The sequence below is a fragment of the Cetorhinus maximus genome, chromosome 29 (genome assembly GCF_964194155.1).
Source record: "Cetorhinus maximus chromosome 29, sCetMax3.hap1.1, whole genome shotgun sequence".
NCBI lineage: Eukaryota > Metazoa > Chordata > Chondrichthyes > Lamniformes > Cetorhinidae > Cetorhinus > Cetorhinus maximus.
In genome coordinates this window covers 11,081,749-11,094,351 of record NC_135907.1, presented here as the reverse complement: position 1 = coordinate 11,094,351, position 12,603 = coordinate 11,081,749, and the positions used below count along the sequence as shown (strand labels likewise).

The window sequence follows — 12,603 nt, the reverse complement described above, 5'->3', positions numbered from 1 at the left end:
AAAACAACATCCCAGCATCTAAATTGCATTTTACATGTTTCAATGAGATCTCATCTTCTTTTCAACTCCATCTCTCCTCATAAAGAATACCTTCCTCCCAGGAATCAGTCTAGTGAATCTTTGTTGCACTCCCTCTAAGGCAAGTATATCTTTCCTTTGGTAAGGAGGCGAAAACATAATCTTCCAGGTGTGATCTCACCAGGGTACCAGATAATTGTCGCAAGATTTCTTTATTCCTATAGTCCAATCCCTTTGTAAAATACCAATACACCTTCTTAATTGCTTGCTGTGCCCATATTTTAACTTTCTCTGATTTGCGTACAAGTCCCTCTGAATACCAACATTCCCCAGTCCCTCACCATTTAAAAAATATTCTGCGTTTCATCTCTGTTGAAGAGGTAACAGGGAGGGTTGATGAATGCATTGCAATAAATGTATATTTGGACTTTCAAAAGACACTTGACAAACTACCAGAGAACTAACGTATTCAGGAAACAGCGCAACATATTAAAGGGACAATGGTAACTTGGGTGTGTAATTGACAGAAGGATAGGAGGCAGCATTTAGTGAAGAACAGAGATTCTTCTGACTGGAGGCTCCCCAGGGGGCAGTATTAGAACTACTACTGTTCTTATTAGATGTAAATGAGTTGGTTTTGTTATAGGAAGTACAATTCTGAAGTTTGCAGATGATAGGAAACTTAGCAATGCAGTAGATAGTGAGCAGGACAGTAGCAGACATTAGGAGGGCATAGATGAATTGGTGAAATGTGCAGACAAATGGCAGATGCAATTTAATGTTGACAAGTATGAGGTTTGGGACGGTCAACAGGGCAGTACAACTTAAAATGGTATTTTGAGGGGTGTTCAAGAAGTATCTGGAGGTGCATATTTTCAAATTGATAAGGTAGATAAGAAAGCAAATGAGAGATTGGCTTTATAAATGGGACATTAAATACATACACATGGTACCATACTCAACCAGCCCACACTTGCAAAACCCAAAACAAAACCTCTACTGTTAAATGTGATTGCATGATTGGGCAGCACTTGCTGAACAATCCCAAGTGTGCTAATAGCTACACTAACGACCATTTTGAGATATTCAGTCGAGCTCATAACGTGACCCATTTACGCTTGCTAGAAGCAACATAGATTCATACGTAGTGACCTACTCTATGCAAAAAGGAATATGTTCAAGCTTCGCACCTTTTTTTTTTTAAACAACCTGGGGGCTCAGGTACACTATTTCCCCATTGCTTTCTCCATGGTACGCTTTGGCCAATCAATGTCGATTTGCCAACCCTTTGCTCCTGTAATATAAATTATTGTGATCGTTTGAAATTTGGCATTCTTGCATTTTCAGCTTGCAAGGTGAAAAACTTCGGCAACATGTCTCTCTTTTCAGCAATAGTCAAGCTCTGTACTGCCAAGCAACTGTGAGATTGTAAAATTGTAAGTAGTAAATACTGCACTGGAAGAACCAATGGATATTGGCACAGTGACTGTGTTAGGCTGTTGAGAGTGTGCCCCAGTACTTAAGGTATGAACCCTGTTTTGTCATTAATAACATACCTTGGCAATACAGCATGGCACTGAACTTGTACATTTGCCCCTTGTGGACCATGTTCGAGCCTTTTCGCCGCATTTTGGTTCCTCGTGTTCCCTTTGTTCTGATATTGCTGCTCCATTCTTTTACCAGTAGAATCCACAGGGTCTCCAGGGCGGGAGCAATGGAGAGAGTCACAAGGATACAGAGATGGGGAGTCGAAGGAGATTGATGATTTTGCTCTTCACCATATCAGGCAGAACTTTCTACTGTTGCTGATGACTGACGCAGTGTTTTATAAGCATCAGTAAATTAGCAACATTAAGCATTACACTGCAAATGACTCAGCCTATACCATGGCATCTTCAGGAGCAATGCTTCAGCTACTGCACCAACACCTGTATTTACGCAGTGACTCAGGCCAAGTTCATAGAGGAGCTGAAGAGTGCGGTGAAATGCCCACTCAATCTAATTGTTAAATCAGTTGGATAAAACCTGAAACTGTTTCAGAATCAGAAATCCATTTCAGATCCCTTCCCACACACACTCCACTGGCTTCTGAATGAGAAACCTGACTTCAACTTAGCAAGCTTCCTGCATCTAGAGACACAAGAGGCAGGTGAAGCAAACACTTCCAACTGTTTCCGTAGCTCACATTTCCTGGAACAGGTCGCTGGCTGAAGCAAGAGGCTATAGTTTGAAGAGTGCCACTCCAAAGCAAGTATGGCTGACCAGGAGACTCCCGGTCTTACCGCCTGCCATGGGCATATTCCTGTTCGGCTGCGTTATGAATGCACTTTCCATGGCCCTCAAGTCCTGGAGTGGCATTCAAACCCGGAGCTTCTGGCCCAGAGATAGGGATGCTACCCACTGTGCCACAAGACCTCTGATGGAGACCTGACCCTTAACATTAATTATCAGTAAAGGTCAAAACATCAGATAAAGGAGATATGAATAAAACACACCCATGATTGAGATTATGTGGGTTCTTCATTTCGTTGTCATTGTATTTCTATAAAGGAAACGAAGAGCAAATGGACAAAGTCATCAGTTCCACAATAAAAGTGGCAGATGTCACCACAAGTCAAACCAAGTTCAGTTTGCCTGTACACTGGACCTGGCTGGAGTTATTGTCAGAGGGAAGTTAGCCAGTGTGTTCAGCAGCCTCACTTTCCCCACAGCCCCCCCACCCCCTCTCTCTCTCTATGGTTGTAGGCCTCTGACCCTCTGACAACATTCATGTCTATCACTGAGTAAAATATGCTTGTAACCCTCTGCAGCCTGGATGGCTGGGAGCCTGAAATTTAGGACCGAGACTTTGGAGAGGATAATTTTTTTTAATGCAGTGAAACCCTTCAAACTCATAATAGTTTCCACTAGCAGGAGAGTTAATAACCAAAGGACATCAATTTAAGATGCTAGGCAAAAGCAGGAGAGGCCAGATGAGGAGAAATTATTTGTTCAGTGAGTTATGATGAGCTGAAATGCACTGCCTGAAATTGGGGTGGAAGCAGATTCAATCGTAACTTTCAAATAGATATTGGATAAATTTGTCTAAAAGAAATTTTTGCAAGGCAGTAGGACTAATTGGATATCTCTTTCAGAAAGCCAGCACAGACATGATGGACTGACTAGCCTCCTTCTGTGCTGTGTGGTTCTATGATCCTATGAGAAACATCCTTATTAAAACGCATGTTGTTAGAGATCAGTGGAATAACAGACTGGCAAACTCTTCACTGGAAGGCTTGGTTTTGATTAATTCAAGTATTTATCATTTCATTTAGTTCCAGGAGGCCAGTTTTAAATCACAGGGTGAGAATGTGTTCTAAAAACTAAGTTGCAGAACATCCATGGGGCCAAATGTGTGAAAGTAATTTGTTAATTGTTAAGGGTAAAACAAAAGCTCCTAGAATTAAATTGGACTCAGACCATTCATTTTATGCTGTGAGCTTGTTTGTTCTGTAATTTTCCTCAAGTGTAACAATCAAACTGGAGGGTGTGGTAAGAGTCACAGAGTTTAGTTTCAGGTCTTACACAGAGGGGCAGTGAGCAAGGTGGTGAATTGTGCATCTGCAGGATGAGAGAGCTGGCAGTTAAGTTAAAGTGAAGCAACTTCTGGTGCTTTGCAGGTTTCCAACTATCAATCCGTTCAGTTTGTGGATATAGCTTGTTAGTGAGAGAACTTCACCACAGTCTAATTATATACATTTCATACTGAGAGAATAACATCTTAATAAATCTGGCTCAATACACAATATTAAATAACCTGTGTTCGTTCTAGGACATACCGTTCCAGAAAACTAGCACTAATGCTACGAAATTCACAGCCTTTTAGACATGTGCTAGTCTGCTTTTCCCAATCTGTGAGAAAGATAAAATCCCGTTTTAAAACTGCTCTGCTTTTGTTACATGCTTGTTTAATCTCTGCATTTATACATTCTAGTACTTCAGAATTTCTACCAGAGGTCTATGTACAACTCTTACTACATTCTTATAATTTTTTTTCTATTTCTTAATTCTACTCCACTTGTCTGGATGATGCAGCTCCAAAAACACTCAAGAAGCTTGACACCATACAGGACAAAGAAACCTACTTGATTGACACCCCATTCACCACAGTAAACATTCACTCCCTCCTCCACCACCCACGAACACCGGCAGCAGTGTACCATCTACAAGATGCACAACAGTAACTCAAGGCTCCTTCAACAGCACCTTCCAAATCCACAACTTCTACCACCTGAAAGGACAAGGGCAGCAGATGTATGAGAACCCCACCACCTGCAAATTCCCCTCCAAGCCACACACCATCTTGACTTGGAATTATATCACCATTCCTTCGCTGGGTCAAAATCCTGGAACTCCCTCCCTAACAGCACTGTGGATGTACCTACACCACATGGACTGAAGTGGTTCAAGAAGGCAGCTCACTACCACCTTCACAAGGCAATTAGGAATGGTCAATAAAAGCTGGCCTAGTCAGCGGTGTCCACATCCCATAAAATATATTTAAAAAACTTGTAACTTGATTTACTTAGTTCGCAATCCTGACCATCCTGCAGCCTTGTCTCAATAATGGCTTCCATGTCATGCCCTCCAAATTGAATTTGTGCCTGCAATTTATTCCATTTGTTCTTTATACTTTATGCATTTATATAAAAAAAAAGCTTCTTTGGACCAAACACCTGTCCTTCAGCTCCAATGTTTCATTCACACGTTTCTTACTTTTCTCCGTTCTGGTTCAATTAATTTACAATCTTTTAGTGTTCCCTTTAGTGTTCGTTCAAGCCAGTTTGAGATATCACCCACCTTGGCACCTGTCAGGCAAAAAAAATGTGGGACTCTTGATGCTGCTTATGAAGAATACTATCTGCCCTCGAAATATTGGGTCCCTTACAATTACATTAGGCTCCCCTTCCTCACCCTACATCGGTCAGTTTCCTGCTGCGTAGTACAACAGTTCGCATTCTGGCTGTCCTTCTGAATCTTTATCTTTATCCTTGTGAGTTGCAAGTACATTATACCTATTGGATAGGATCGGTTTCTGTGGTTCCTCATTCCCTACCTCACTTGGGTCTCCCTTACTCTGTACATCATCGGTCACACCAAACCCATTCTGAACCTGTACCTCTCTAAGAGATGTGACTGAAGTCTGGAGTAAACTGTCTAGAAGCTGCTCTCCCTCTCTTCTGTGTTGAAGTGTCTCCAACTCACACTCCAGCTCAATGACTCCAAGCCAGAGAGATTCAAGACTGGACATCAACAGCACAGGTATTCACTGGGGACAATCTCGCTGTTCACAGACACCTACACAATGCAACCCAAACACACAACCTGCTTTGCCATATCTTAGTCTGAATTATTTGCATTATTTTGCTACTGTTTAGTTTGTTGTAAGTTTTGTTTCCTTTTTGTGCAATAGCTTGCACTGAGCAATGGACAAAAATGTTAAATGTTACTGCCTCAAACTTCCATTACAATTATGGGAGGTAGAAACGAAGCAGCATCTCCATCACCCTCTGCACCAAATTTCCACCTGAACCAAATTCCTGATTTTAGCACTGTTAACAATGCACTCTTTTCACAAACACTGTGTGCAATCCACTCTGTAGCAGGTACTGTTTACGTATATTGAGTCACACCGAACTTACAACTGCTAACTCAACTTCTTGCTCACAGTAAATTAGCACCTACAGCTTACTACTGATGGCTACTTACTGGCTGTTTCACTGCCACTGATGGGGTATTAACTAGATATCTTAATTAACTTGCAATTTATTTTGCAGTTTTTAAAACAGCAAGTAAAAGCCTAAACGTTAAACCAAATTTAAGCTTGAGAACTACTTACCAGAGAATTTCTCACTTCAGCACACCATTAAAAAAAAAAATTGACTTGATTTCTAGAGGGACAGTATCAAAAAGCAGAAAAATTATGTTAAGCTTGTACAGGACCTTGAGTTGATCATAACTTGGAAGTACCATGCACAGGTCTGGTCTCCATATTATTAAAAGGGTATACATGAAGGGTTTTGATGGAGTAAATAAGGAGAAGCTGTTTCCAGTCACAGAAGTTAGTAACAAGAGGTCATAACTGCCAAGAATGCCAGCTCTTAAGGCCATTGGCAGAAGAACCAGAGGTGAAAATATTACGCAATGCATTGGTTATGAATGCATACCTGCAGAAGCAGATTCAATAATAACTTTCAAAAAGGAATCAATAAATAATGGTGGAAAACGTGTAGGTCAATGGGAAAAGAGCAAGGGACTGGAACTAAGTGGATATCTTGTTCAAAGAGCTCACACCAGGCTTGCTGGAGCAAATGCTCTCTCTATGCTGTATCATTCTATGATATTGAGGCACTGGAGAAGGTGCCAAAAAATTTCATCAGGGTGATATCAAAACAGAGAGGATATACAGTACTAATCAGAAAAGGCTGAACAGGCTGAAAGGTTCTTACTTTAGAGAAGGGGGTGAGCTGAGAGATCGTTTGGACTCAGAGTAGGGGGTGGAGAAAATGTTTCCTCTTGCAAGTAAGTCCAAAAATAGAAGTCATAAAGACAAGATAGTCACTAATAAATCCAACAGAAAATTCAGGAGAAGCTTCTTTAACCAAAGCAGGTTAGAGTGTGGAACTTGCTACCATAAGATGTAATTGAGTTGAATAACATAGATGCATTTATGGGGAAGCTAGCTTAGAACACAAAAGGGGAAAAGAATAGAAAGATATGCTGACAGGATTTTATGAAGTAGGGTAGAAAGTGGCTCGTGTGGAGCTAAACACCAGCATAAAACAGTTGGGTCAAAAATTGCTAGGGCTGGATGGGATGGGGAGGGAGGGGTGTTGTTGAGGGGAAGGCATATTCCACGTGACAACATCTTTCCTTAATGCATTTTTAAAAATAGTAACACTGAGATTCGTATAGGTAACCACTTTATTATAGAGAACATGCTCAAAAAGTCTTTCAACAGTAAGCAAGCTAGGCTAGATAATTTGGATTATGTTACTGGTTGTTCAGATGGGCATGCACTTTACAAAGTTTAATTATGGTCAAATAAATATGGGGTGCCATTAATTGAAGTTTCACCAATGTTTTTTTTAAACAAGTAACAACTAAAGGTGAATTTTCAGATTTTCTTTCTCTTCATTACGCTTTGGTTGCTAAAGTTAATCTGAAGTTACAGCCAGTATCTATTTTCCAGCCACTGCTGAACTCTCCGATCATTGCACAGGTTTGCTTTCTGATTTCAAAGTTTGTTTTAAAAAATAAGGAACTTTAGAAACTTGCCGTGCACCTGAAACGTGACAGACAGAAACAAACTGTGGATATTCCCTTTTTTTGCTCACACAACACATCTCCTTTACAGTTCGTTATGGGAAATGTTACTGGACTAACTTGTGTTCAAACCTCACAACGGCAGTCTGAGAACTTCACTTCCGTTCAAACAGAATCTGCAAAGTAAAGAAAGAATTTGCCTCTCATGACTTCTAGATGTCCCAAAATGTGCCTTTACAACCAATGAAGTGCTTTTGGAAGTGTTGCAATGTAGGAAAAGCAACAGCCAATTTGGACACAGAAAGCTCCCACAAACAGCAATGTGATTATGACCAGATAGTCTGGTCTTGTGACGTCGGCCATGGGATAAATGTTGGCCAGGACACCAGAGATAACTGCCCTGCTCTTCTTCAAATAATGCTGTGGAATCTATTGCATCAACTGAGCAGGCAGGTGCAGCCTTGGTTTAACATCTCAGCTGGCACCTCTGACAGTGCACTACTCCCCCAGTTCTGCAAAAGGAGCATCAGCCGAGATTTTGTACTCTGGACTGGAGCCGGACTCGAATGAACAACTTTTTGACTCAGAGGCAAGAGTAACACTAACTGTGCCATGGGTGGCACCTTTATATAAAAAAAAACTGGTGTCAATAAATTAGAGCATAAAGCTGTTGGATTGTCTTTTAAAAACCTAACTGGTTCATTACTATCCTTTCAGGAAGGAAACCTGTCATCTTTATTTGGTCTGGCCCAATATTTGACTTCAGTTGCCCAGCAACGTGATTTAACGTCAACTCCCCTCTGAAGTGGTCTAACAAGACTCTCATCGAAACACAACAGTTCAACAAGGCAACCCGACACTTCCTTCCCAGTGCAGCTAGGGATGGGCAACAAATGATGGCCTTGGCAGCAATGCCCATATCTCAAGCATATAATCCCAGACTCTGCTGGGCAGGTTGAATTGAGCACCTTTAAAATCCTAAAATTCAAATCAAAAATGAAAGCAGATATTAACTGTTCATGAGGAGAGTGTCAGTCTCAGGCAAAGGAGCACAAAGCACTGGGGAAAAGACTGCATGGCATTGTAGAATGAGACCAAATGGATAGCTCTATCAAAGAGCTGGCAGAGACAGGAAGGGCCGAATGTTCTTCTTCAGTGTTGTATCTTTCCATGATTCTACTTCCCACCCAAATGAAACTCCCCCATGTTTCCAGGTGTTTAACCTATTGTGTGTGTGCGTGCGTATGCGTGCGCGCAATGGCATCTGCATGCGTTTGCATGTATAATTATGCATACGTGTGTGTGTGTCTAGGTGTGTTTATCTGTGCACAGATGTGTGTTTCAATGCATGTGTCCGTGTCCACCTGTGTCTGCATGCACGTGAGTCAGTCTGTGTTTTTCTGTTTGCATCTGTGTTAGAACGTGTGCATTAATGTATAGTTTGGGTTCACACACTGCAGATCCTTCTTGTGCACACAATAGGTTTCAGATCTTTTCTTGAATGTGAGTACTTTGATGCTTTATCAAGTGAGTCTGCTGCACAAAACCCTTTCCACACACCTGACACTGAAATGGTTTCAAGCCACTATGTAAATACTGGTGCTTTGCCAGTCCACCGGAATTTCTAAACAATTTCTTGCACAAGGCACATTCAAAGGGTTTCTCGGTGGTATGAGTTCGCAGATGCTCAATCAAGTTGCTGGATCTGGAAAATCGCATTTTACACAGGGTACATTCAAAGGGTTTCTCTCCAGTGTGAACTCTCAGATGCTGCATCATGTTACCAGATGTGTAAAATCGCTTTTGACACACGTGGCATTCAAACGGTTTCTCTCCACCGTGAGTTTGCTGATGCCTTGTTAGTTCAAAGGATCTATAAAATCGCTTCTCACACACACTGCACTGAAACGGCTTCTCTCCCGTATGAATGCGCTGGTGTCGTGTTAGGTAAGCAATTTTGAAAAATCCTTTTTGACACACGGAGCATTCAAATGGCCTCTCCCCAGTGTGAACACGGAAATGGACCTCCAAGTGTGATGGGTAATTAAAGCCCTTCCCACACACTGAACACTGGTACCGGCTCTGCTTCTGGGGAGCTGAAGGACCCTGACCTTGTGCAGGCGATCCACATTCTCCCGGTGGGCAAACCTCACATGTCTCCATGTCCATCTCCACTTCAGCAGCACACTCTCAGAAATGAATATCCTATTCGATAGAGTGACAGCGAGACAAAGGGGGGGAAAAGAGGGCAACAAAACATGATTAATACTGCAATTTTCACCCATCACAATTACTGAAAGGCAAGAATGAACTGATTCACACTATGATGCAAACTACATTTAAAATTAGCTGCAGTCACAGGCAGCGTTACCACCAAAAAGAATCAGTAACCAGTTCAAGAAGAACACCGTCAAAAACAATACATTACATAGGAAAATGTCCCAAGGCATTTCACAGGAGCATTATCAAACAGAATTTGACACTGGGCTACGTAAGGAGGTATTAGGAGATGATCAAAAGTGTGTCAATGAGTTAGATTTTAAGGAGCATCTTAAATAAAGCAAGGTAAAGGCAGAAAGGCTCAGGAAGGGAATTCCAGGGTGTAGGACCTTGGCAGCTGAAGGCATGGCCTGTTTTTCTCTCTCCTGTTTGCTGCTGTAGGCTCAGTTAGTGAGCCTATCAGCAGCAAACACGGGAAAGAAACAGGCTGTAACTGGGAGAGCAGTCCCCTGCAGAAATCTTCAAACTCACTGGCCCATCTTACCAGTATTTTCATCAATCAATCCAGGGGCCACATTGAGGGGCTTCATGGGTCACGGGTCGGACAAGCCTAGTTTAGAAGAATGAGTGGTGAGCTCATTAAACATATAAGACCATGAGGGGACTCAATAGGGTGGGTACCAGTAGGATGTGAGGGAGTCTAGAACTAGGGGACACAGTTTAAGAATAAGAGGTCTTTTTAAAACAAAGATGAGAATTTTTTTTTCTCTTAGGGGTTCGTTAGTCTGTGGAATTCTCTTTCCCAAAAGCAGTAGAGGCTGGGTCATTGAATATATGAGTTAGACAGATTTTTGATAGACAAGGGAGTCAAGGGTTATGAGGGCCAGACAGAAAAGTGGAGCTGAGGCCACAACCAGGTCAGCCATGATCTTAGGGAATAGCAGAGCAGGCTCAAAGGGCTGAATGGCCTACTCCTAAGTCCTATGTATATTCCTATGTTTATGGAGAGTAGAACATGGGAGCTAGCCAGATGTACATTCACATAGTCAGGTGTAGAGGTGAGAAAAAGCATCGATGAAAGTTTCAACATAACGGAGGCAGGGATGGAGAGGGGGCAATATTATCGAGTGGAAATAGGCATTCTTAATGATGTGATCGGAAGCTCATTTCAGGAACAACTATGTCACCAAGGCTGTGTACAGTCTGATTCAGCCTTAGACAATTTCCAGGGAGAGGGAGTGAGTCAGTAGCTAGGCAATGGAGTTTGCGGTGGATTAGTGTTTCCAATATATAACTGGAAGAAGTTTCTGCTCATCCAGTTAAGATGTCAGACAAGCAGTATTACAATTTAAAGATAGTGATGATGGGTTCTCCCACGATTTCGACAGATGAATGAGGTAGTAGAGAAATCGAAAGAGATGGTGATGAGGTAGAGTTGGGTGTTGTCAGCGTACGTGTGGAACCTGCCATCATGTTTTCAGATGATGTTACCAAGGGACAGCATGTAGATGAGAAATAGGAAAGCTGAGAACAATACAATTAAACTATTGAGGATAAATGATCAGTAGTCTCTGGCCAAAAAAAAAATCTCAGTTAGTCTGGCTTAACAACAACATGACGTGAGCCCCAGACTTAGCACAGTGTGGTAATAAAGCACAATATATTGTACACGATAGTATAAAAGCCTCAGGTGTCCCGCTCCCGGGCAAGGAGCCCCTCAGGTGCCCCACTCCCGGGCCAGGTGCCCCACTCCCGGGCCAGGTGCCCCACTCCCGGGCCAGGTGCCCCACTCCCGGGCCAGGTGCCCCACTCCCGGGCCAGGTGCCCCACTCCCGGGCCAGGTGCCCCACTCCCGGGCCAGGTGCCCCACTCCCGGGCCAGGTGCCCCACTCTCGGGCCAGGAGCCCCACTCCCGGGCCAGGTGCCCCTCAGGTGCCCCACTCCCGGGCCAGGTGCCCCTCAGGTGCCCCACTCTCGGGCCAGGTGCCCCACTCCCGGGCCAGGTGCCCCTCAGGTGCCCCACTCCCGGCCAAGGAGCCCCTCAGGTGCCCCACTCCCGGCCAAGGAGCCCCTCAGGTGCCCCACTCCCGGGCCAGGTGCCCCTCAGGTGCCCCACTCCCGGGCCAGGTGCCCCACTCCCGGGCCAGGTGCCCCACTCCCGGGCCAGGTGCCCCACTCCCGGGCCAGGTGCCCCTCTCCGGGGTAAATAAGCTCCGGGTCTGAGTCAATCACCCAAAGGCCCGGCCCGAAGCCTCGAAGTCGAGTTTTGCAACAACGGCTTCTGCATTTCAAAAATCGGCCCTAGAGTCGAGGCTCAGCTTTCCTCATTGAGCAGGGAGCTGGAGCTGGAGCTGCGGCCCGAACAGAGACTTTCAAACCCCGAGCTGTTAAATTGAAGCCGCGGTCTCCGCTTCCATCTCACCTTCCCCGCCGCTCCCTCCACCTCTGTGCGCATGCGCAGCCCCTCCGCCCTGATAGAGGGGTTTCAGCAGCACACGGCATGCTGGGAATGCGGCCCGCCATTGACACATCCCAGCCACCGCCCTCCAGCCCACACAGGACAGCCCAATATTGCACCCCAACAGTCCAGCTCAATATTATACCCGCACCCTTCAGCCGAATATTATATCCCCACACTACAGCCCAATATTACCCTCCATCATCACCCTTCAGTATTACACCACCCACATGACAGCCTGATATTACACCCCCAACATTACACTGCAACATCACACCCCATCATTACAACTCCACACTACAACATAACGCTACACTCCAACATTACAAACCCACACTTAACCCCACATTACACACCCAACATTACAAACCCACACTTAACCCCACATTACACACCCAACATTACAAACCCACACTTAACCCCACATTACACACACAGACTTAACCCTAGCACTAGACCCCAACATTATACCTCAACAGTACACCTCAAAATTATGCAAGAGGAGATGGTGGTATAGTGATATGTCACTGGAGGAGTAATCCAGAGCTCCAGGCTAATGCTTTTGGGGCATGGGTTCAAATCCCACTGTGGCAGTATAATTT

General features: G+C 43.9%; 1 long non-coding RNA gene across 1 annotated transcript; it reads right to left on the bottom strand.

Annotated features, from left to right (window-relative positions):
* Positions 1 to 6,969: 6,969 nt before the first annotated feature.
* Positions 6,970 to 12,015, bottom strand: LOC144669615 (uncharacterized). The gene is made up of 2 exons (XR_013573700.1): positions 11,966 to 12,015; positions 6,970 to 9,528 (listed from the first exon to the last, which is right to left on the bottom strand). It is a non-coding gene; the product is annotated as an uncharacterized LOC144669615 (long non-coding RNA).
* Positions 12,016 to 12,603: the final 588 nt, after the last annotated feature.